Raw genomic sequence first — 26692 nt, forward strand, 5'->3', positions numbered from 1 at the left:
ATTTTCCTGCTCCTTGGATGCTGCCTGACCTGCTGTGATTTTCCAGCACCGCTAATCCAGAATCCTTCACCTTACCATTTCTTACCTGTCTCTGTGGGACAAACTTATCCAACACTTGCAACAAGTGTTCCTTAAAAAGCCTCCACATGTCTGTTGTGCATTTCCCGTCGAACAATTGCTCCCAATTTAAACTCCACACCTCCTTTCTAATACCGGTATAATTTCCCCTCCCCCAATTGAACACTTTCCCATACTGTCTGCTGCTATCCCTCTCCTTGGCAATGGTAGAGCTAACAGGCAGGAGGCTGGAAGAACACAGCAAGCTAGGCAGCATCAGGAGGTGGAGAAGTCGACGTTTCAGGTGTAACCCTTCTTCAGGACACTATGACAAAAATGCTCTCCCACCGAAAGATCTGATACTTGTCCTGGCTCATTGCCTAGCACCAAATCCAATACAGCCTCCTCCTTAGTCAACCAATCTACATATTGAGTCAGAAATCCCTCCTGGACACACCTGACAAAATCAGCTCCATCCAGACCTAAGGCCAAAGGATCCAATCAATATTGGGGAAGTTGAAGTCACCCATAACAACAACTCTGTTAATCTGCACCTTTCCAAGATCCATCCATTTGTTGCTATTGGGGGGGGTCTATAGAAAACACCCAATAAAATGACTGGTCCTTTCCTGTTCCTGACTTCCACCCATACTGACTCAGTAGTCAAAACCCTTCTCAACAACCGCCTTTTCCTGTTGTGATGCACTCTCTCATTACCAATGCTACTCCCCCTCCTGTTTTACTCCCCCTTCCCCCCCGGGTCTTTTGAAAAAATCTACACCCTGGTCATCCAGCAACCATTCCTGCTCATGTGAATTCCATGTCTTCATTATGGCCACAACATTATAGATCCATGTTCTAAGTTTATCACTCTTATTCCTGACATTGAAACAGACATCCCTTTGCCCTATCAACTGTGTATCGTTCCTGACAGACTCTCTGCATTCCATTTCTGCCCATCCAACAATTACTCTCTCCTCTGACCTATAGTTCTGGTTCCCATCTCCCTGCCAAACTAGTTTAAACCCTCCCGAAGTGCTCTAGCAAACCTCCCACCCAGGACATTGGTGCCCTTCCAGTTTAAGTGCAAACCATCCTTCATGTACAGGTCCCACCTTCCCCCGAAGATTCCCCAATGATCTACGTCCCTGAAGCCCTCCCTCCTGTGCCAGCCCTATAGCCACGTGTTTAGTTGCACCATTCCCTGTTCCTTGCATCACTAGCCCATGGCACCAGTAATAATCTTGAGATTACTACAGTGCTCGTCCTGCCTTTTACCTTCCAACCTAACTCACAGAAATCACTTTTTAGATCTTCACCCCATTTCCTGGTTATGTCATTGGTACCAATGTGCACCATGACTTCTGGTTGCTCATCGTCCCCCTTCAGAATCCTGTAAACTCGTTCAGAGACATCCCGGACCCTGGCACCTGGGAGGTGCCACTTACCACGCCATCTCAGGTACAAAGGTAACGAGGTATAGAATCTTCAGGACAGATTCTTGGGGAAAAGCATTTTGAAAAGTGAAGAAATTAAAAGGCCAGCACTATAGTTCATTAGAATATGTTAGAAGAATAAGAAATAAAAGCTTCAGAATGACAGACATCCCAACCCAGTCAGTGCCATTAGTCCACACCGGACCTTAACTCCATGCTGAGCTGGGCTACACCTCGAAGCTCCGAGACTGGGAGACCGATCTGGAATCATCTCAAGGCCGGAAGCCCATGCTGAGGCCATGCCAGGCCGCCAAGACACTATTACGCCAGGTCACTGAGATACCGCCACGCCAGACGAGAGTTCACCACTCGGCTTTTCCAGCAACACATTTTCAACTCTGATCTCCAGCATCTGCAGTCCTCACTTTCTCCTAAAAGATCACACGCCAGGCCGAGAGATTGCCATGCCAGGACGAGAGTTCACCACATCAGGCCGAGAGATCACCATGCCAGGCTGAGTTCACCACGCCAGGCCGAGAGAGCACCACGTCAGGCCGAGAGATGGCCATGCCAGGCTGAGAGATCACCACGCCAGGCCGAGAGATCACCACGCCAGGCCGAGAGATCACCACGCCAGGCTGAGATCACCACACCAGGCCGATAGATCACCGCGTCAGGCAGATAGATCACCACATCAGGACGAGAGATCACCACCTCAGGCTGATAGATCATCATGTCAGGCCAAGAGATCACCACGCCAGGCCGAGAGTTCACCAAGATATGGCCGATAGATCACCATGTCAGGCCCAGAGTTCACCACGTCAGGCCAAGAGTTCACTGAGTCAGGCTGAGAGATCACTATGTCAGACCGAGAGATCACCATGTTAGGCTGAGAGATCACCATGCCGGGTCGAGAGATCACCACGCCAGGCCAAGAGTTCACTGAGTCAGGCTGAGAGATCACCATACCAGGCCAAGTGATCACCACACCAGAATGAGAGATCAGCACGCCTGCTGAGAGGTCACCAGGCCGAGTTGAGAGGTCACCACGTCGGGCTGAGAGATCACCACACCAGACAGAGAAATCACCAGACCAGGCCAAGAGATCACCACGTTGGGCCAAGAGATCACACACCAGTCAGAGAGATCACCAGACCAGGCGAGAGACTGCCACGCTGAGTCCATGCTGAGGTCGTGAATCTGAGTCCATGCTGAGGCTGGGAGTTCAGGGCATCACTGAAAAGATTGAAGAAAAAAAACACATATCAAACGTAAAAAAAGGAAATAAACTGAATGGAGCAGATGAGCTCCACTGGGAGCCCTGCCACCCTTGAGGTTTTTTAGAAACGCGACCACTCTTGTAGGGAGGGTTTGCAGTCAGTTTAAAATAGTGTCCTTGCTCATTTAAAGCTGTGCTCTTTCAAATAAAAGAACCAGGTAATACATCAATCAATGGATTTCAGGATTACTAGCCCCATATATTACAACTCCATGATAAGTTCCAGCATTTCCTTTCCACAGTTTCATATCTAACATGGACTAATAATGCCTTGATTCCATCTCTATGTTGTGCAAATCCCATTGAGAAGTTCTTAACAAAGACGAAAGAAAAGGAACACTTCAATCTTAATTCTCACTCCTTCACATCAAAGGGCTATTCCAAAGTCTTTTTGAGCCGGATTTTTTATTTTAAAAATACATTTCTGATAGCAGGGGGTTGACTAAAGACAAATTCAATTTTTGGTCCAGAACCGAGGGTAGCATTTTAATCGATCAACACATGGAGGGAAGATATATTTCTGCTTCACCACTGCTGTGAGAAACTTAACCAGTAGGGGCAGGAATACTGGGATGAGGAGGTAGAGCTGAGCATTTAAGAGAAAGGGTCAAGATTTCTTTTTGCATTCTTCTCCTTTAGATCATCTATTCCCCTCATTCCTCACCAATCTTCTCCCTACCTCAAGGAATGTTTACTTTTATCCCTCCAGTGGCAGCGTCCATCCATCAGAGCAATTATTGACTTGATGGTGAGAAAGACTTGCCCCATGTATCTAATCAAGCTCAGTGTTGCCCTCTATCAGCACCAACACACATTGGGCACTGAATTCCTGCTTCTTCCATTCATTTGCCACTTCACTGTGGAGGTGGAAATGTCCACAATGCAAATATCGCAATGTCCTGTCCTTTTAATGCTGCCTGGATGTCATGAGCCAAAGTTGTAGAGAGTTGCTGAACAAAGAGACCTCGGAGTGCAGGTTCATAGTTCCCTGAAAGTGGAGTTGCAGGTAGATAGGATAGTGAGGAAGGCATTTAATATGCTTGTCTTTATTGATCAGTGCATTGAGTATAGGAGTTGGAAGGTCATGCTGCAAGACATCAGTTAGGCCATTTTTTGGAATATAGCATCCATCCTACTTGAGGAAAGATGTTGTAAAACTTGAAAGGGTTCAGAAAAAATTTACAAAGATGTTGCCAGGGTTGAGGTTTTGAGTTATAGGGAGAGGCTGAACAGGCTGGGGCTGTTTTCCCTGGAATGTCGGAGGCTGAGGGATGACCTTATAGAACTTTATAAAATTACACGGGGCATGGGTAGGGTTAATAGACAATGCCTTTTTTCCCAGGGTAGGGGAGTCCAGAACTAGAGGGCATAGGTTTAGAGTGAGCGGGGAAAGATATAAAAGAGATCTAAGGGGCAACATTTTCACGCAGAGGGTGGTATGTGTATGGATTGAGCTGCCAGAGGAAGTGGTGGAGGCTGGTACAATTGCAACATTTAAAAGGCATCTGGATGGGTAGATGAATAGGAAGGGTTTGCTGGCAAATGGGACTAGATTAATTTAGCATATCTTGTCAGCATAGACATGTTGGAGCAATAATCTGTTTCCGTGCTGTACATCTGTAGGAGTCTAACTCTTCTCCTTGGAGTGTCTGTAAGTCTATTTCTGGCCCTTCAAATCTAAGGTTCCACTGGACTGACTGCTTCGGGATAAGTTTATGTGGCAGCTGCCATGTTAATGCACTTTCGTCTGTCTAGCTCTGTCCCTGAGGTCACAGGTTAGTTATATTGTTGGGATAACAGCTCTTTCTGCAGAGAAATGGTGCTGCATTCATGCTGAGGTTAAGGCTGACCATATTGGGAGTGAATGAAATGTGTATGTAAGGAGGACTCCTGCTGGGTGCAGCTTGTCCTTGTTGTTGGATGATTTCTTTTAAAAATCAGAATGTGAACAAATCTCTGCCTTTGGTAAATGACGTGGCCATGATCTGGGTGTGAGGGACAGACAGAAATCTCACGGAATGTGGCACTTGAGTTACAATTATGGAAACCTGAGTTTATACTGGTTTCAGGAGAAAGTGAGGACTGCAGATGCTGGAGATCAGAGCTGAAAAATGTGTTGCTGGAAAAGCGCAGCAGGTCAGGCATCATCCAAGGAGCAGGAGAGTCGACGTTTCGGGCATGAGCCATGCCCGAAACGTCGACTCTCCTGCTCCTTGGATGCTGCCTGACCTGCTGCGCTTTTCCAGCAACACGTTTATATTGGTTTCAATCAACACTGGAGAGGGGACACGTACATTCCAAAGTACAAATGGCAGCCTACCAAGGAGCAGAGCTAGAGTTTCTAAGCTTTTGTATCTTCCATTGGTGTTTCTCCATGAGTCTTTGTAATTGGAAAGTTAGGTTAGACATAGCTGGGTGGGAATGTACTCTCCACCTGCTGTTCATGAAGAAATCTTGTTTTGGTGGTCGTGGGAGGCCCCTATGCAAATCCTCTCAGTGTATGTGAAGATGTTAGAATCCCATCTAGGGGCAGAATCCTCCTGGTCCATGGTAAACAGGCTTGGGCAGCAGGGTTAGGAGGTCAGTACAAGCAAACCCAGCTGGAAATGTGATTGAAGTGACAAGAGGCATTGAGGCAGAAAGTAGTGCCTACTTCAGTGCCCTGGGGTCTTCTCATGGGTAAATGCCCCCTACATCCCCCACTGCGGCCTCAGCCTAGATGGCATGGGGCGAGGGACTCACAAGGCCTCCACCACTTAACACCTCACTGGAGCCTCAGGAATGACTGGGTCAGAGCGGAGGCATCGCCTCCTGCCAAGGCCTTCCCTCGGCCAGCAGCAGTGAGCACAGATCATGTTAAAAAAATGGAGGCATTTTCAAATCGCACTTACGTCTCTCTCACCCTCCTGTGGTCATTCAATACACACCTGCCTGAAGGGCTACTGTCCTTGTGAGACTGCCAAGGCTGCCTACTCAGACCTCAAAGACATGCTGCAGTCTTCAATGGGACTTGGGGTAGCTCAGTGGTCAGCCCTGCTGTCTCACAGTGCCAGGGACCCCTAGGTTCGATTTCAGCCTCAGGCTACTGTTTGTGAGGCGTTTACACATTCTCCCTGTGCCTATGTGGATTTCTGCAGGTGCTCCAGTTTCCTCCCAAAGTCCAAAGATGCGCAGGTTAGGGTGGACTGGCCATGGGAAAATGCCCCATAGTGTCCAGGGACCCTCAGGCCAGGTGAGCTATCCATGGGAAATGTAGGGTTACGGGCATAGGATAGCGGTGTGAGTCCGGGTGGGATGGTGTTCGGAGGAGCGGTATGGGCTGAATGGCCTGTTTCCACACAGTAAATGAATCTATGATTGGGACCAGAGTTGACAATAGGAAATTACACAGTAAGTGATGAGGCTGCACTTGGAAATGATCTTGGCCTGTAATTATTTATAAAACTATTTCTGCCCAGTGTCATCAGTAATAGCTGTCAAGAAATGCAACATCCAATGGATTATTTTCTTTTACCCTTCCAATCACTTCCTCAAACTGAGAAAGGCTGGGACTAGGTTTCCTAAGCCACAATGGCTTTATGTCTGATAAGTGGCATCAAGCATCATAAATCACCTCCAATGACCATTATGCAGAGCTTCGATCATTGGCTTGATGTGTATGGCTCATGTGATATTTTGAAAGAAGCCAGGTGAATAAAAAAGTCAGGGGGATGATAACCTTCACAGTCACATGCAGTGCTTGAACTTAGCCAGAAGTCATTTTCCACTTAATAGCATAGTCCTGAAACCGACTGCTTTCTGGAGTGCAGTCAGCGAAGACATATCCCTTCGAGATCTCAGATTTGGCGTGCTGCTGTCTGTAAGGAGGTGCATATGGGTGAGGGTGTGTCTGGGGCAATCACTTATTATCCAACGTGGTATGGAGCCAACATGCTGCGAGACCTTCTCTCCATTGGCCAGGTAACAACGCTATGGGTCTGGGATTCTGAGAATTGGAATTCCTGGAAATACCTTGCCCATCTTTTACAAGCTTGTACTTCCAAATAAACTTGTTGGACTATAACCAGGTGCTGTGTGATTTTTAACTCTGTCCATCCCAGTCCAACACTGGGCCCTCCACATCATCCTCCAAGTGAACCGAGAGAGGGATTCGCCATTTTCAAACCATCACTATAGCAACTAAATGCATAGCAACAGGACACCCTTGAGAAAAGCTCACCATTCCCAAAAACAAACTGAGTCCCCAACAAATAAACAAAAATAAAACTCACCTTAAATATTTAAAATGTAACATTTTTAGTTATTCTCTTGTAAAAACCCACAGTCTTGTTTTAAACATTTAATTCTAGGTAACCTAGAACAGTAGCGACCCCATGGCCTGTTTGGATGGGGGTGAACGCAAAGCCCATCGATTTTCATTCTGAAAGAGATGAGTCATTCTAAATGTGTCACTAGCAGACATTAGTGTTTTGAGATTTCTTCAAGAAAAATTCCTCAATCTGGAATTTTATACCACGGAATGCTGTGGAGGACAAGTCATTGATTATATTTGAGCAAGATTGACAAATCTTCTGATTTTTAAAGGCATCGGGAGATGTGTGAAGAAAGTGGGATTATGGCATTGAGATAGAAGAATCAGCCAGGATCATGTGTTGCTGGAAAAGCGCAGCAGGTCAGGCTGCATCCAAGGAGTAGGAGAATCGATGTTTCGGGCATCAGCCCTTCTTCAGGAATGAGGAGGGTGTGCCAAGCAGGCTAAGATAAAAGGTAGGGAGGAGGGACTTGGGGGAGGGGCGTTGGCAATGTGATAGGTGGAAGGAGGTTAAGGTGAGGGTGATAGGCCGGAGAGGGAGTGGGGGCGGAGAGGTCTGGAAGAAGATTGCAGGTCAAGAAGGCAGTGCTGAGTCTGAGGGTTGGGACTGAGATAAGGTGGGGGGAGGGGAAATGAGGAAGCTGGAGGAATCTGCATTCATTTCCAATGCCCCTCCCCCAAGTCCCTCCTCCCTACCTTTTATCTTAGCCTGCTTGGCACACTTTCCTCATTCCTGAAGAAGGGCTTATGCCCGAAACGTCGATTCTCCTGCTCCTTGGATGCTGCATGACCTGCTGCGGTTTTCCAGCAACACATGTTTCAGCTCTGATCTCCAGCACCTGCAGTCCTCATTTCTCCTCAGCCAAGATCATATTGAATGACAGAGCAGACCCTTGTAACCTACTCTTGCTCCTAGCTTCTCTGTACATTGCAATGTGTGAAATTGAACTCTCTCCTGTGGACTCCTGAGACTTCCCTTAAGGCAACATGAAGAGTTTACTCAGAACAGACAGCCAGAAAGTTTGATCATACTGTGTGTCACAGTCCACAAGGAAGCTATCCAACTCTACAGACTTAGACCCATTCTCCTCATACTGCCTCTCTTCCCACATATTTTCACAAATGTTTGTTTTTCAAGTGTCTATCCAGTTGCCTTTTGAAAGCTGCTTCTGCCATGATTTCATGCCAAAACACAGCAACCCTCCTCAAAGATAACAAACTCTCCTCATCTCCCCGTAGAGACAGCAATCTCTCCCTCAATATCAGCAAAACAAAGGACCTGGTCATTCACTTCGGGAAGTGGAGTTGGGGGCACGTCCCTGGCTGCATCAATGGTGCTCAGGTGGAGGTGGTCAACTGCGTCACATTCCTGGGAGCAATGATCACCAAGAATCTGTCCTGCTCCACCCACGTCAACATGATGGTCAAGAAAGCACAACCATGTCTCGAATTTCTCAGGGGGCTAAGGAAATTCGGCATGTCTGCAAAGAGTCATGAAGCCTTCGGTCCAATCCATATGCTGACCAGATATGCCAACCCAATCTAGTCCCACCTGTCAGCACCCGGCCCATATCCCTCCAAACCCTTCCTATTCATATACCCATCCAAATGCCTCTTAAATATTGTAATTGTACCAGCCTGCACCACATTCTCTGGTAGTTCATTCCATGCAGTACCACCCTCTGTGTGAAAAAGTTGCCCCATATATATCTTTCCCCACTCACCCTAAACCTATGCCCTCTGGTTCTGGACTCCCCGACCTCAGGGAATAGACTTTGCCTATTTACCCTATCCAGGCTCCTCATCATTTTATAAATCTTTATAAGTCACCCCTCAGCCTCCGACGTTCCAGGGAAAACAGCCCCAGCCTGTTCAGCCTCTCCCTGTAGCTCAAATCCTCCAACCCCAGCATCATCCTTGTAAATCTTTTCTGAACCCTTTCCAGTCTCACAACATCTTTCCGATAGGAAGGAGACCAGAATTGCACGCAATATTCAAACAGTGGCCTAACCAATGTCCTGTACAGCTGCAACATGACCTCCCAACTCCTGTACTCAATACTCTGACCAATAAAGGAAATCATACTAAATGCCTTCTTCACTATCCTATCTACCTGCGCCTCCACTTTCAAGGAGCTATGAACCTGTACTCTGAGGTCTCTTTGTTCAGCAACACTCCCTAGGAGCTGACCATTAAATCTTACCAATGTTTATAGATGTATCATAGAAAGCATCTTATCTGGAGGTGTTATGTCTTGGTATAGCAACTGCTCTGCCCAAGGCTGCAAGGAAGTACAGAGAGTTGTGAACTCAGCCCAGTCCCTCACGCAAACCAGCCTTCCATCCATTGACTCCATCTTCACTCACTGTCATCTTGGGAAAGCAACCAACAAAGACCCTTCCCATCCCAGTTATAATCTCTTCCACTCTCTCCCATCAGGCAGAAGATATAAAAGTTTGAAAAGTTATACTGACCCTGAAACATTGACTCTGTTTCCCTCTACACAAATGCTGCCAGACCTGCTGAGTTTCTCCAGGCTTCTCTATGTTTGCTTCAGATTTCCAGCATCCACGGTATTTTGCTGTTAGTTCATTGATAAATAGCTGTCTGATTAAGAATGAATATGACTCAGTTCATATTTACTCACTCCAGCCTTATTGGAGCTCAGTTCTTTGAAATAATATGGTGCCATATCGTGCTCGCAATCGCATATGGATTTGATTTTATGCCCGTGATTTCTCATGCACTAACTGAGGCAAACTCAGCCAGTCTGACAAAGATGGCACTTACAGAGAGACTAGGCAAGTACAGACTGGGAGCAGGGAGGTGAAATTGATGGCTTCACAGCATCATCTACAAACGGGTTTCCAATTGCGTATGAAATGTAGGCAGGCTCACTGAATTAGTGGCAAAATGAAACAAAGATTTACAACACAGGGAAGGAGCAGAGGCAGAGGATTATGCACATATTCTCTGTGGCCTCGGTATTGGTTCCAATTAGGAAAACAAGCATCGTCTCCAGAGGGTTTGCCTGTCAAAACAAAGGAAGACTTGATATTTCTTCTTCTTCTTTCCTTATGTTGTGAATATCAATCTGCCCAATTACAGAACTCTACGCCCCATCACTAAGACCTCTTCCTGACACCGTCAAAGTAAAGTCTTGTAGAGTTCTGTTAGTCCCTCTGGGACATTTCAATCCTTCCACTGTTTAAAGAGAAAGTGACTGACATTCCATACCATGATCAGGCTGTCATAGGGGATGGCCCAGTGGTGTTAGCACTGAGCTAATCATCTAGGAGAGCTGAGTAATGTTCTGGACAACTTGGATCAAATCCTGACTATGGCAGGTGGTGGAGTTTGAATTGAATAAAAATTAGTTGCGGTTTAGAGTTTAATGATGACCATGAAGCCGTTGACAAATTTCTGGGTCACTAATGTCCATTAAGGAAGGAATCTGTTGTCCTTACCTGGTCAGGTCCAAACCTGACTCCAGACCCTATGCTTGACTCTCAGGGCAACTAGGGATGGGAAATAAATGCTGGCCGAGCCAGCGATGCCCATATCAAATGCACAAGTGGAAAAACACAAATCCAGCCGTGCACACTGTGTGTGATACAGTCATTTACATATTCAGGAGACACCCTGGAGTTTTGGTATGGGATGTAAATTGGATGACATGAGACCTGTTTAAAAAGGTAATGATGAGTAAGTTAGGAAAGGAAGAGAGCTGACAAAGAAGTACAATGTAAATTCTGCTCTTCCTGCTACAGAAAAGTTGTTGCGAAACTTGAAAGGCTTCAAAAAAGATTTATAAGGATGTTGCCAGAGCTGGAGGATTTGAGCTACAGGGAGAGGTTGAAAAGGCTAGAGCTGTTTTCCCTGGAATGTCAGAGGCTGAGGTGTGACCTTATAGAGGTTTATAAAATCATGAGGAGCTTGGATAGGGTAAATAACCAAGGTCTGTGCCCCAGGGTGAGGGAGTGCAGAACTAGAGGGCATAATGTAAAGGTGAGAGGGGAAAGATTTAAAAGGGACAAAGGAGCAACTTTTTCACACAGAGAGTGGTGAGTGTATGGAATGGGCTGCCAGAGGAAGTGGTGAAGGCTGGTACATTTACAACATTTAAAAGGCATCTGGATGGGTATATGAATAGATGGAGGGCTTTTGCCCGAAACGTCGATTTTCTTGCTCCTCAGAAGCTACCTGAACTGCTGTACTTTTCCAGCACCACTCTAATCTTAGAGGGATATGGGCCAAATGCTGGCAAATGGGACTAGGTTGGGTTGGGATATCTGGTCAGCATGGATGGGTTGGACCAAAGGGTCTATTTCGGTGCTGTACACCTCTTTGACTCTAAATGGAAATGTGGACACGAGTAGAAAAAAGCAGGCAGTCAATACAAAAAAAAGGGACAGAATTCCTGCAACAACAAAGACCCCCTTTTCCATCAGAGGAGACAGGAATCTATAGCAGAACCCAGTTACATATGGCCCGTAACTCATTGCTCTTTCTGGGAGAGAGATTGTAGAGGGATTGGATATCCATGGTGAAGATGAGGCATTGGGGGCTGATCTGCCATGACCAGGGCCTCCAAGCCCTCAATTTTGTCTTCTCCAGACGTCCCCAACAGTACCCTTCCACCGACACTCTCATTCGTTTGGCCGAACTGGTCCTCGCCCTTAACAATTTCTCCTTTGAATCCTCCCACTTCCTCCAGACCAAAGGGGTAGCCATGGGCACACGTATGGGCCCCAGCTATGCCTGTCTCTTTGTTGGCTACGTAGAATGGTTGATCTTCCGTAATTACACTGACACCACTCCCCACCTCTTCCTCCACTACATTGATGACTGTATTGGTGACACCTCATCCTCCCGCGAGGAGGTTGAGCAATTCATCAACTTCACCAACACATTCCACACTGATCTTAAACTTTACCCTGGACCATCTCTGACACCTCCCTTCCCTTCCTGGGCCTCTCCATCTCCATTAATGACAACCGACTTGACACTGATATTTTTTACAAACCCACTGACTCCTACAGCTACCTGGATTACACCTCTTCCCACCCTACCTCCTGCAAAAATGCCATCCCGTATTCCCAATTTCTCCGCCTCTGCCGTATCTGCTCACAGGAGGACCAGCTCCACCATAGAACGCACCAGATGGCCTCCTTCTTCAGAGACCGCAATTTCCCTTCCCACATGATTAAAGATGCCCTCCAACGCATCTCGTCCACATCCCGCATCTCCGCCCTCAGACCCCACCCTCCAACCGGAACAAGGACAGAACGCCCCTGGTGCTCATCTTCCACCCTACAAACCTTCGCATAAACCAAATCATCTGCCGACATTTCCGCCACCTCCAAAAAGACCCCTCCACCAGGGATGTATTTCCCTCCCCACCCCTTTCCACCTTCCACAAAGACCGTTCCCTCCGTGACTACCTAGTCAGGTCCAGGCCTCCCTACAACCCACCCACCCATCCTGGCACTTTCCCCTGCCACCGCAGGAATTGTAAAACCTGTGCCCACACCTCCTCCCTCACCTCTAACCAAGGCCCTAAAGGAGCCTTCCACGTCCATCAAAGTTTTACCTGCACATCCACTAACATCATTTATTGTATCCATTGCTCCCGATGTGGTCTCCTCTACATTGGGGAGACTGGGCTCCTCCTAGCAGAGCTCTTTAGGGAATATCTCCGGGACACCCGCACCAATCAACCACACCGCCCCGCGGCCCAACATTTCAACTCCGCCTCCCACTCTGCCGAGGACATGAAGGTCCTGGGCCTCCTTCATCGTCGCTCCCTCATCACCAGACGCCTGGAGAAGACGCCTCATCTTCTGCCTCAGAACACTTCAACCCCAGGGCATCAATGTGGACTTCAACACTTTCCTCATTTCCCCTTCCCCCACCTCACCCTAGTTCCAAACTTCCAGCTCAGCACTGTCCCCATGACTTAGAACATAGAACATAGAACATGGAAGGATACAGCGCAGTACAGGCCCTTCGGCCCTCGATGTTGCGCCGACCGAATCCTACCTAACCTATACTAGCCCAATAACTTCCAAATGCCTATCCAATGCCCGCTTAAATGACCATAAAGAAGGAGAGTTCACCACTGATACGGGCAGGGCATTCCATGAACTCACAACCCGCTGTGTGAAGAATCTACCCCTAACATCTGTCCTATACCTACCACCCCTTAATTTAAAGCTATGTCCCCTAGTAACACCTGACTCCATTAGCGGTAAAAGGTTCTTAGTATCTACCCTATCTAAACCCCTAATCATCTTATACACTTCTATCAGATCACCCCTAAACCTTCTCTTCTCCAATGAGAACAGCCCCAAGTGCCTCAGCCTTTCCTCATAAGATTTTCCTACCATTCCAGGCAACATCCTGGTAAACCTCCTCTGCACTCGTTCTAAAGCTTCCACATCCTTCCTATAGTATGGCGACCAAAACTGCACACAATACTCCAGATGAGGCCTCACCAGAGTCTTATACAACTGCAACATGACCTCAGGACTCCGGAACTCAATTCCTCTGCCAATAAAGCCCAGTACACCATATGCCTTCCTCACAGCACTATTTACCTGGGTGGCAACTTTCAGAGATCTGTGTACATGGACACCAAGATCCCTCTGCTCATCCACACTACCATGTAGCCTACCATTAGCCCAGTAATCCATCATCTTGTTATTCCTACCAAAGTGAACGACTTCGCACTTAGCTACATTGAATTCCATTTGCCACATTTCCGCCCAGCTCTGCAACTTATCTATATCCCGCTGTAACCTACCACTTCCTTCCTCACTATCCACAACTCCACCGACTTTTGTGTCATCCGCAAACTTGCTTACCCAGCTTTCAAGTCCTTCCTCTAGATCATTTATAAAGATAACAAAAAACAATGGTCCCAAAACAGATCCTTGTGGTACACCGCTAGTAACTGCGCTCCAAGATGAACATAATCCATCAACTACTACCCTCTGTCTCCTTCCAGCCAGCCAATTCCTAATCCAAACCTCTAATGTATCCTCAATGCCATACCTCCGTAGTTTTAGCATTAGCCTACCATGGGGAACCTTATCGAACGCCTTACTAAAATCCATATACACAACATCTACTGCTTTACCCTCGTCCACTTCCTTAGTCACCTTCTCAAAGAACTCAACAAGGTTTGTGAGGCACGACCTGCCCTTCACAAAACCATGCTGGCTATCCCTGATCACGTTATTCCTACCCAGATGTTCATAAATCTTATCCCTTACCATTCTCTCTAAGACTTTGCCCACCACTGAAGTCAGACTCACTGGCCTATAGTTACTAGGGCTATCCCTACTCCCTTTCTTGAACAATGGGACCACATTCGCTATCCTCCAGTCCTCTGGTACTATTCCCGTTGACAATGACGACATAAAAATCCAGGCCAATGGCTCTGCTATCTCCTCCCTAGCTTCCCATAGGATCCTGGGGTAAATGCCATCAGGCCCAGGAGACTTATCTATATTCATCCTTTCCAATATTCCCAAAACCTCTTCCCTGCATATTTCCAGGGCATCCATTCTAATTATTTGTGATTCCATATTCACATCAGCAACAGTGTCCTGTTCCTGAGTGAATACTGATGAAAAGTACTGATTTAATGTCTCTCCAATCTCCTCCGCCTCCACAAACAACTTCCCACTACTATCCTTGACTGGACCGATACCTACCCTAGTCATCCTTTTATTCTTGACATACCTATAGAAAGCCTTTGGGTTTTCCCTAATCCTACCAGCTAAAGACTTTTCATGTCCCCTTCTCGCTTCTCTTAGCTCCCTCTTTAGCTCCTTCCTGGCTACCTTATAACTCTCAATCGCCCCTACTGAACCTTCACGCCTCATCTTTACATATGCCGCCTTCTTCCCTTTCACAAGGGACTCCAATTCCTTACTAAACCACGGCTGCCTCACAAGGCCCTTTACACCATGCCTGACTGGTACATACCTATCGAGGACACGCAGTAGCTGCTCCTTGAACAATCCCCACATCTCATTAGTGTTCTTCTCTTGTCCAGACTTGTCCTACCTGCCTATCTCCTTTTCCACCTATCCACTCCACCCTCTCCTCCCTTCATCGCCTCCCCCACTCACCCATTGAACTCTATGCTATTTTCTCCCCACCCCCACCCTCCTCTAGCTTATCTCTCCACGCTTCAGGCTCACTGCCTTTATTCCTGATGAAGGGCTTTTGCCCGAAACGTCGATTTCACTGCACTTTGGATGCTGCCTGAACTGCTGTGCTCTTCCAGCACCACTGATCCAGAATCATTGCTCTTTCTGTCTCATGGAAAAGAGGACAGAGGTGAATCATCTGTAGTTCTTGGCCTATCCTGAGAATTCAACTTTTTTTTTGGCATCTACAGGCCTCAGTGTAATTTGAGCATAATGTTGGAATTGTTTAAAGTTAGGAAAAGATGAGGCAAGACAAAGAAAACCAAATTGGTTCTCCTCAAGTAATTATAATCATGAGAGATGCTCTTCTATTCAAGACAGAGAGAGCAAACTGACGGTGAGTTTAACCTGAGGGTCCGTGTGACTCAGGAAAGTCTGACAAAGCAGGAATTTTGCAGTAATCCCAGTCAGTAATTGAATCTGTGCTATTTGCATCACAACCCAACTACCTGTCCAACTGATTGACCAACCAAGGTGCTTCGAGTATAAACTGCAGAAAAGGAAATAAATGTAGGGGAATTATGACCAAGAATCTTTATCCTTATTTAGTGCTTTGCAGAAATATTCTAAAGCAGGTTGAGCAGATGGAGAAGGGACAAGGTATATGGCATCAAGTGACGCCAAGTGATAATAGACCTCCAGGTGTCCCCCGCTAAGGACGCTCGCTGGGTGGTCCGAAACCTGTTGATCTTCCAGCTGAAGGAGTTGACCCCGACTGAGTGTTGCAGACTGGCACATTCCAAGGTCCAGGACTACGTGTTGAGGGACGCGCTGAAGCTTGGGGCAGCTGCCGCCAAGGCGCGGTGGGGAAAGATCACCATTTAACATCTGCCTGTCTAAAGAAGAACAGGGGGCCCATGCAGTCATTTGGGCTCTGCTGACGCCTCAGCTCAATATATGAGTGAGAAATGCACAGATCTGTATGTAATAATGAAAATTCTGAGCTGTGTATGTAAATGTGGAAATATATATGGCATTACCTAATGTACAGTCCATCAAATTATTTATGAATATTTTATGAATAAAGTATATTTTTGAAATAAAAAAAAGTTCCTTTGAAACCTTTCATGAGCCAAAATGGAGTAAAGTGAAGAAGCATTAATTTATACTGGAAAAATTTTGCATTTCCTTATAAAAGCAAAAGTCCTCTTCGAATTTCTTTCAGTGGGTGAAAACAGGTACGATTGCAGGTCTTTCAAAAAGACGAATTGGCGTAAAACGAACTTTCGAAAAGTGGGGGATACTTGTATTGATTTCATCTGGATGGCGCCTTCCTCAATAGTTTTGTTTCTTTTCCCATTAGAAGCAGAAGGTGCAAAGGACAGGATTTTCTCTGGGCCCCCTCCAGGCTTCATTTTCACTGTTACATTGTATAACGGTTATTCAACACACTGGCTGGCATTTCAGCGATACACCCGAACAGCCTAGCTATGAACGGTTCAACCTTCACAAACGAACCCAAGGACTCAGAGTAGTTCTGAGGAAGGGTCACGGGAAACATTAACTTCTGATTTCTCTCCACAGATGCTGCCAGACCTGCTGAGCTTTTCCAGCAATTTCTGTCTTTGTTTCAGGGTAAGTCTCTAGGCTGGGGCCAGCAGCTAACTGCGTGTTCTGGTACGCTAACCGAGTACATTTACAGGAATTCAAACCCAAGAGGAATGAGAAAAACTTATTGGATCAGAATGATCCTCAGCCGCGTAAGGTTTTGGCAAGAAATGAGTGAAAAGAGAAACACAGGCTGACAGAGACTTTGCAATAGAATCATATAACCCTACAGTGTGGAAGTAAGCCATTCAGCCCATTTAGTCCATACTGACCTGATGAAGAGCATCCCACCCAGGCCTATCCCCATCATCCTGCACTTCCCATGGCAAATCCACCCAACCTGCACAGCTTTGGACTATGGGGGGAAACCGCAGCACCTGGAGCAAACACACACAGACACAGGGAGAACATGCAAACTCCACACAGACAGTCACCTGACTCTCCGATCAAACCCAGGTCCCTGGTGCTGTGAGGCAACAGTGCTAATGACTGAGCCAAAGTGGTGAAAGCCAAGAAAGATATGGAGGGCATTGTTTCAGCATTGTGCGCAGACAGTGGGAGTCGAAGGTAATTTGTAACTGGTATTGAGTAGCTTTGTTAACAATGTCTATTGTAACCACTGGATCAGGCAGTAGTAGATACATTTCCACTGCCTATGTCATGACCATGTTGATAACGTTAGGTCACCTATAGATGTAATGAACATTCATTTGCAATATATATTCTATACAAAGAGGATATACAGATAACCAATGACTGTAAATATAAATTCAGTGGCTGTGTGGACAGTAATTCTAGAATATCACACACAAGTGTCAAGGAAGCTTCAAAGGGAAAATTGCACTGTAAACTGAGCTATAATCTCTCGGGAGTCATCTCAGACTGAATATGATGCAAGTAAAGACAACAGTTAGAATGAGAGACAAAAAGACACAGGGACAGAGACTGAAGATAAGTTTCAACCCTGATCTGTGGTTGCTAGCGATCTGAGGAGCCAGATTGCGCCAGTGGCCTGAGATGGTTTGGTGTACCAGCCTGAGTTTGAGTTGACAGTGTGTTGCTGGAAAAGCACAGCAGGTCAGGCAGCATCCGAGGAGCAGGAAAATCAATGTTTCAGGCAAAAGTCATTCCTGATGAAGGGCTTTTGCCTGAAACATCGATTTTCCTGCTTCTTGGATGCTGCCTGACCTGCTGTGCTTTTCCAGCAACACACTCTCAACTCTCATCTTCAGCATCTGCAGACCTCACTGTCTCCCCAGCCTAAGTTTAAGTACTGCCACAATCATTGAGTCATTCACTAGTTACCCCATTGATGCATGCCAAAGACACCTGCCACTCTGCATGCCAGACAGAAACAGATTTAAAAGGACTCCCTTGCTGTAAGCTAAATCAATCAATTTACAAAGTCAAGAATCTCAAAATCAATTGCGCAACTATTAATGTTCCAGATCACCTCTTCACAAACAAAAACTGAACAATTTATCATTTAACATTTTCTCTTTGGACTCATTTCTCATTTCCACTCTGTGTGCACGAGCATTGTGTTATGATTTCTTCTCACATTCAGTAAGTAATATTTGGTGACTTAATAGACATGATTCAATAGGGTCCTTTTAAAGACACAGTTGCATTTAATCAGGGAGAAAGGATTCCATAAGGAAGGGGACATTTTATAAGTAACCTTGTTGTGAACAATTGGGGGTGACGGGTGCCTAAGGAACGGATCCAGTTCTTTTTCCCTCACCTGGGAGCTTGACAATTTGGGAAATCTTAACAAATTGAGGAACCTCACCCAGGGACTTGTTGTAAACCCTGTGATATATCAAGGGGGTGATTAGTTGGCACTGTCATGTTATGCTTTCTGGAATTAGCCTTCATCCAGCTGAATTGCTCACCTTCAATTTGGTCTGTACTCAGTCAGAACTGTGTCCATTCCCCATGATAAGCTCCTTCCAAATTTGATTCAGAGATTGATCAGTAAAAGAGGCTTAGTTAGCCTTGTCCTAAAATTGCCATGTTCTACACAAACAGTTCAAGGAACATTTCACCTTGTTATCTGCCCACACACACACACACACACACACACAGATACACACATAGTCATACAAACACACATGCTCACAAATGCATATATGCAATCACACACAAACATGTACAGACACACACACACTCAAAAGACACACGCACATACATAGATACACATACACATTCACACACACAGACACACACACTCAGAGATGCATACACAGACACACACATAACCATATACACCTGCTCGCGTGCACACACACACAAACAGATGTATACACAACATCTGCAGACACTCAAACATGCACACACATACACACAAAGACACAGACACACACACACACAGACATAAATACAGACACAGACATACATGCACATAGACATAAATACACAGGCACAGACACATGCACATAGACATGCTCACACACACAGACACAAAGACAAAGATTCCACAAACACACACACAGCACACAAAGACACACACAGATGCAAAGACATAGACATGCACACACATACACACGCATAGACAGACATGTTCGCGCACACACAGACACAAAGATTCCACAAACACATACACAGCACACAAAGACACAGACACGCATACACAGACACAAAGACACACACACACAGACATGTTCATGCGCACACATATACAGATGCACACAGAACATCCACACACATACACACACACATGCTTGCAAACACATTCACACAGACATGAACATGCACATACACACAGAAGCACACAAGCACACACAGGCACATACACGCAAAATGCCCACACACATACACGTACACATACACCCACAATGCCTGTGTTGCTGCTATCATCAAACATTTTGATCAAAACTGCAAGGTGCTTTCTGTCATCCCCTTTATCCTGCTTTCTTTGCCTCTTTGTTATTTGTTTCTCTCTCTCGCTGGCTTGCTTGCTTGCTCTTTCTCGCTCTTTCTCTCTCTCTCTCTCCTTCCTCTTTTTCATTTCATTCTGCTCCTTTTCAGAATCTGCACCATTTCAGACCCCCTTACCAGAAGGTGAGTAGTGAGCACCCCAGAGTGAAATGACAACCTCATTCTTGGAGGGTGAGAAATCATCCTCCTGTGTGTTCTCAGAGCATCTCAGTGAACAGTTGTGATGCTTCTCCAGGGAGATTCTAGTTGGGTTTGGCAAATGGCTTCTGGGATTGAAGAATCCCTGTTTGGGTAAGGATCCAACCTGCACACCTCTGACCAAATACCATCACACAAGTAAACCTTCACCTCTGCTCTCATTTCCACTCACAGCCTGAGATTTAACACCTTTCCCTTTCCCACTGAGCTCCTTCCTCCCAATCAGAAGCTTCAGTAAAGCATTGTTTGCTGACTTAATTGTCAGAGATTTGAAGCACCGAAAAGTGGTAAGTCTCATGTTGCTGATGACACAAAGCTGTGGGCTGCAGGAGTGACTGCTGCATCAACAGCTTTTGGAAGGGAGTCCCACTCTGCTGGGAAATGGCCAATCCTGCAAATAAGACTCCACACACAGGGGCAGAGCCAGGACTAAGCACAAGCGCATTGTGCATTGTGTAAAGATGCGTCTTTTTAGTTGAAATAAAGAGAATCTGCTTAAAACCAAGGATTTACAAGGATGTTTTGAAAGTAAGGTACCGATACCTGTTCTGAACACTCTGTATCGCTTTGAATCCCAGGGGTGCGCAGATGAACGGGATCCGAGGGGTGTTTGTACAAGCGCCTGGCTTGTGGAGGGGGGATCAATTATCAATGACAAACATCCTCGGCCAAACAAAAAATATGTTGGGAAGCTGAACACTTTGGGTTGTGAGCAAGACAGTTATGAGCTACATTAGAGCAGCAGAGAAACCAGCAGGTCTGCAGCAGCCTGAAAAAAAACTCCCTCTGAGTCGTGATAATTGTAGGGAACTGCACACACCAAATATACAGATAGCCAACATCCCCATCCTCTGCCCAATAACACACAAGGTCAGCTTCCAAAGGCCACTGCCTCTGGGAGCAGACAGCAGCTGCCAACTTTGAACCAGGTGATGTGTAGCAATACCATTGCTTTCAGAGGAGTAAATTGTCTTTTTTTTTAATGAAGAAAGGTTGAGAGAGAGGCGCCGAGCAGTCGACTCAGAGCTAATCAAGTAAAAATCCAAAGATGTGCAGGTTAGGTGAATCGGCCATGCTCCAGGGACGTGTAGGTTGGGTGCATTACGGAGGGGTAAATATAGGATGATAGGATATTTGAAGCGATCTGGGCAGGTTCCTCTTCGGAGGGTGGTGTGGACATGATGGGCCTGTTTCCACACTGCAGGGAATCTATGATTCTACGATAAACAGCTCATGAGACCTTGGTTTCTTTTTAAAATGACCCAAGAGAGGCAGCCTGAACGGGTGAGGTCAAACCCCGCAGACACCAGGAGTTTTAGTCCCTCTGTGCTGAAAACTAAACCTGTCTCATGTGGAGAGGTTGGATAGGTTGGGTCTGTACTGAATGTGGAAGAATGAGAGGCAGTCTTATTGAAGCAGATAAGATTCTTAGACTTGACAGGATAGATTATGGAGAGGCTGCTTCTCTTTGTGGGGGAGCCTAACACCAGGCAGCATCATCTTAATGTAAGGGCTCACACTTGTAAGATAGAAATGAGGAACAATTTCTTCTCTCAGACGGTAGTGAATCTGTGGAGTTCATTACCACAGAATGTACTGATAATAATGAGGTCAGCCAGGTGGACCTCACAGACTAAGAGTTCCCTGAATGGGGCTGTTAATCTGGTTCAATCAGGGAGCCCTGGCTGACAGCTATAAACAGGAATATCAGAGGTTCTGTTTGCTGTGAGGGAATGGGATTAGTGTCAAAGATTCTCCATGTGTAAATAAAAGGTCATGGTTTGGAGCTGCTGGTGTTGGACTGGGGTGTACAAATTTAAAAATCACACAACACCAGGTTATAGTTCAACAGGTTTATTTGGAAGCACTAGCTTTCGGAGCGACGCTCCTTCATCAGGTGATGAAGGAGCATCGCTCCGAAAGCTAGTGCTTCCAAATAAGCCTGTTGGACTATAACCTGGTGCTGTGTGATTTTTTAACTCAATAAAAGGTGATTTGCTGACAGGATATTGACCTCTGCGGAGTTATTTCATGAAGAGCTGTCGAGGCAGGGCCATTAAGTATATCTGACGCTGAGATCGTAAGGCTTTGAATCAAAAAGGGAATCAAGGGTTACGGGGAAAAGGTAGGAAAGTGGAATTGAGGATTATCAGATCAGCCGTGATCTCATTGACTAGCAGAGCAGACTCACTGGGCCGAATGTCCTACAACTGCTCCAATCGAATGATACTACACTCGAGTTCAGCAGTAATTTTATAACAATAAAAGCAACAAACAGTCTAACAAGATAAACTTGCGGAATGTTGAGTTGAAAACAATTGGTTTAATTTGTTTAAAAGTTAAAAATGTTCCAAATCCATGAAACTTAAGAGTGCAGTGTTTGCTAGAAATGTATTCTGAGTTACAGTCACTCGACAGGTCGCAAGCATTCACGCTGACACTCAGAATTATAACGACTTAATAATATATTCCCAGGCAGTTCTTTGATGGGAGGTCTCAAGCACTGGCACTTGATAAGTTACCTTGGCTATTGCTCCTGAAGCCTGGCCTGTTGCTGGTCAAGATAATTTATCAAAACTGGCAGGCCAGTTTGGCAAGTAAATGCAAGGAGAGGAGCATTGGGGGTGGGGTGGGGGGGTGCAGTAATGTGTCTTAACAGCAGGAGAGAGCAATTAATAAGACAAACACAATGTGAAGCATCATTGAGAAGCCAGGGGATGAGTCAAAAGGAATTATGTGCAGACTCTCAATAATCAGACATGAATGAGATGGCACTGAGGCTATCTTTATGGACCATACTTTAAAACAGACATCAAAGGAAAAGCAACCAACAAAGATAACACTCAGATTTAAATCAATTAATCTGGTTAAAGGAAATAAGATTATTCAATTTAAAAGCTTGAAAGTAAACTTGATTAAAGTGTGTCATATAATGTAGACAAAATGGAAGATAATTAATGCTTTGAACTGAATTTGGAATTAGGATACGGGCTTGATTTTAAAATGAACTTTAAAAAACTCAGTCAAAATGAAGGAGGAATTTTTTGATTCATTGAATATATTACCATTCACTGAAGTGAAAATGTATTCTTTGAATTGTTAACAATTCTGCTCCATCAGCCACAGCTAAGAGGCTGCACTGAGGGCTTTAAGGAGCAGTTCCTCCTATCCTAGCTTTCACATATCACGTGAGTATGTGATTTAGTTCTCACATACAGGGATACAGCCACATGTGCAGTCTCAGGAATGAATGTTTTTGTGTTCTCCAGTGTAAATGGGTCAATATTATCAGCAGCATGCTCTCAGGTTTGATATTGGACTGGCAAAACCCATGGATCTTTCTGCCATCTCACGCAGCTCAACCACAGCTACAGAGACCTGCCTCTTGCTCCATCATGCCCTCATTAGTCAGGGTCTTTCTCCCCTGCAGCTCTGGATCATGCACATCATCCTGATCTGGAAGAAAAGCACCGGGGTTTGCTGCAGTAAAATTGCACTGGGGTTTGCTGCAGTAAAGCTGCACTGGGGTTTGCTGCAGTACAATTGCACTGGGGTTTGCTGCAGTAAAGCTGCACTGGGGTTTGCTGCAGTACAATTGCACTGGGGTTTGCTGCAGTAAAACTGCACTGGAGTTTGCTGCAGTAAAATTGCACTGGGGTTTGCTGCAGTAAAACTGCACTGGAGTTTGCTGCAGTAAAATTGCACTGGGGTTTGCTGCAGTAAAACTGCACTCGTGTTTGCTGCAGTAAAACTGCACTGGAGTTTGCTGCAGTAAAATTGCACTGTTTGCTGCAGTAAAACTGCACTGGACATTGCAGAGTGAAATTGCATTGCACTTTGCCGCAGTGAAATTGCACTGGAGTTTGTTGCCTGTGCTGTAATGTAGTACTCTGGGCATGCTGCAGTGTACCTGCAATGGGGTGTACTGTAGTTGACCGGACTGGGGTATGCTGCAATGTACCTGCACTGGAGTGTATTGCAGTACTCTGGGCATGCTGCAGTGTATCTGCACTGGGGTGTACCGTAGTCAACCGCACTGGGGTGTGCTGCAGTGTACCTGTACTGGGGCCTGCTGCAGTGTACCTGCACTGGGGTGAGCTGCAGTGTACCTGCACGGTGGTGTGCTGCAGTGTACCTGCACTGTGGTGTATTGTAGTACTCTGGGCATGCTGCAGTGTACCTGCACTGGGGTGTACCGTAGTCAACCGCACTGGGGTGTGCTGCAGTGTACCTGCACTGGGGTGAGCTGTAGTGTACCTGCACTGGGGTGTGCTGCAGTGTACCTGCACGGTGGTGTGCTGCAGTGTACCTGCACTGGGGTGTACTGTAGTCAACCGCACTGGGGTGTGCTGCAGTGTACCTGCACTGGGGACTGCTGCAGTGTACCTGCACTGGGGTGAGCTGTAGTGCACCTGCACTGGGGTGAGCTGCAGTGTACCTGCACGGTGGTGTGCTGCAGTGTATCTGCACTGGGGTGTACTGTAGTCAACCGCACTGGGGTGTGCTGCAGTGTACCTGCACTGGGGACTTCTGCAGTGTACCTGCACTGGGGTGACCTGTAGTGTACCTACACAGTGGTGTGCTGCAGTGTACCTGCACTGGGGTGAGCTGCGGTGTACCTGCACTGAGGTGTGCTGCGGTGTACCTGCACTGGGGTGTTTCCTGAAGAAGGGCTTATGCCCGAAACGTCGATTCTTCTGTTCCTTGGATGCTGCCTGACCTGCTGCGCTTTTCCAGCAACACATTTTCAGCTGTGAGCTGTAGTGTACCTGCACTGGGATCTGCTGCAGTGTACCTGCACTGGGGTGTGCTGCAGTGTACCTGCACTGGGGTGTGCTGCAGTGTACCTGCACTAGGGCATGCTGCATTGTACCTGCATTGAGGTGTGCTGTGGTGTACCTGTACTCGACCTTGTTGCAGTGTGTACCTGCACTGGGGCTTTGCTGTAGTGTACCTGCACTGGGGCTTTGCTGTAGTATACCTGCACTGGAACAAGCTGCAGCGTCCCTGCACTGGGGTGTCCTGCAGCATACCTACACTGGGGCGTGCTGCAGTGTCCCTGCACTTGGGTATACTGTAGTGTACCTGCACGGGGCATTCTGCAGTATACCTGCATTGGGTTGTACTGTAGTGTACTGCACTGGGGTATGAGGCAATGTATCTGCACTGGGCCTTGCAGCAGTGTACTTGCACTGGGATCTGTTGGAGTGTATCTGCACTGGGTTCTTGCTGCAGCGTACCTGCACTGGAACTTGCTGCAGTGTACCTGCACTGGGGCATGCTGCAGTGTACCTGCACTGGGGTGTGCTGCAGTGTACATGCACTGGAACTTGCTGCAGTGTATCTGCACTGGGGCATGCTGCGGTGAACCTGCACTGTGGTGTGTTGCAGTGTACATGCACTGGGGTATGCTGCAGTGTATCTGCACTGGGCTATTCTGCTATGTACCTGCATTGGGCCTTACTTCAGTTTACCTGCACTGGAGTGTGTTGCAGTGTATCTACATTGGGCCATTCTGCAGTGTACCTGCACTGGAGTGTGCTGCAGTGTACCTGCACTGGAGCCTTGCTGCAGTGGACCTGCACTGGGTCTCTCTGCAGTGTACCCGCACTGGTGCATGCTGCAGTATACGTGCACTGTGGTGTGCTACTGTGTACCTGCACTAGGGTGTGCTGTAATGTTCCTGCACTGGAATGTACTACAGTGTACCTGCTCTGGGGCCTTGCTGCAGTGTACCTGCACTGGTGCATGCTGCAGTATACGTGTACTGTAGTGTACCTGCACTAGGGTGTGCTGCAGTGTTCCGGCACTAGGACATGTTACAGTGTACGTGCACTAGGGACTTGCTGCTGTGTACTAGCAGTGGGGTGTGTTGCAGTGTACCTGCGCTGGAGCATGCTGCACTGTACCTGCACTCATCTTGTTGCAGTGTTCCTACACTGGGGCACGCTGTATTGTACCTGCACTTGGACTGAGCAGCAGTGTCCCTGCACTGAGGTGTGCAGCAGTGTCCCTACACTGGGGCATGCTGCAGTGTTCCTGCACTGAGGTGTGCAGCAGTGTCCCTACACTGGGGCATGCTGCAGTGTTCCTGCACTGAGGTGTGCAGCAGTGTCCCTACACTGGGGCATGCTGCAGTGTTCCTGCACTGGGGTGAACTGTAGTGTACTGCACTGGGGTATGAGACAACATACCTGCAATGGGCCTAGCAGCAGTGCACTTGCACTGGGGTGTGCTGCAGTGTATCTGCACTGGGGCATGAGGCAATATACCTGCACTGGGTTCTTGCTGCAGTGTACCTGCATTGGGCCTTGTTTCAGTGTACTGCACTGGAGTGTGTTACAGTGTATCTGCATTGGGCTGTTCTGCAGTGTACCTGCACTGGGGCGTGCTGCAGTGTACCTGCATTGGACCTTTTTTTTTTAAAGATTCCCTACAGTGTGGAAACAGGCCCTTTGGCCCAACAAGTCCCCACCGACCCTCCAAAGAGCAACCCACCCAGACCCATTTCCCTCTGACTAATGCATCTAACACTATGGGCAATTTAGCATGGCCAATCGACCTGACCTGCACATCTTTGGACTGTGGGAAGAAACCGGAGCATCCGGAGGAAACCCACACAGACACAGGGAGAATGTGTAAACTCTACGCAGGTGGTTGTCCGAGGCTGGGATCGAACCTGGGACCCTGGTGCTGTCAG

Source organism: Hemiscyllium ocellatum, chromosome 8 (assembly GCF_020745735.1).
Source record: "Hemiscyllium ocellatum isolate sHemOce1 chromosome 8, sHemOce1.pat.X.cur, whole genome shotgun sequence".
NCBI classification, from domain to species: Eukaryota; Metazoa; Chordata; class Chondrichthyes; order Orectolobiformes; family Hemiscylliidae; genus Hemiscyllium; species Hemiscyllium ocellatum.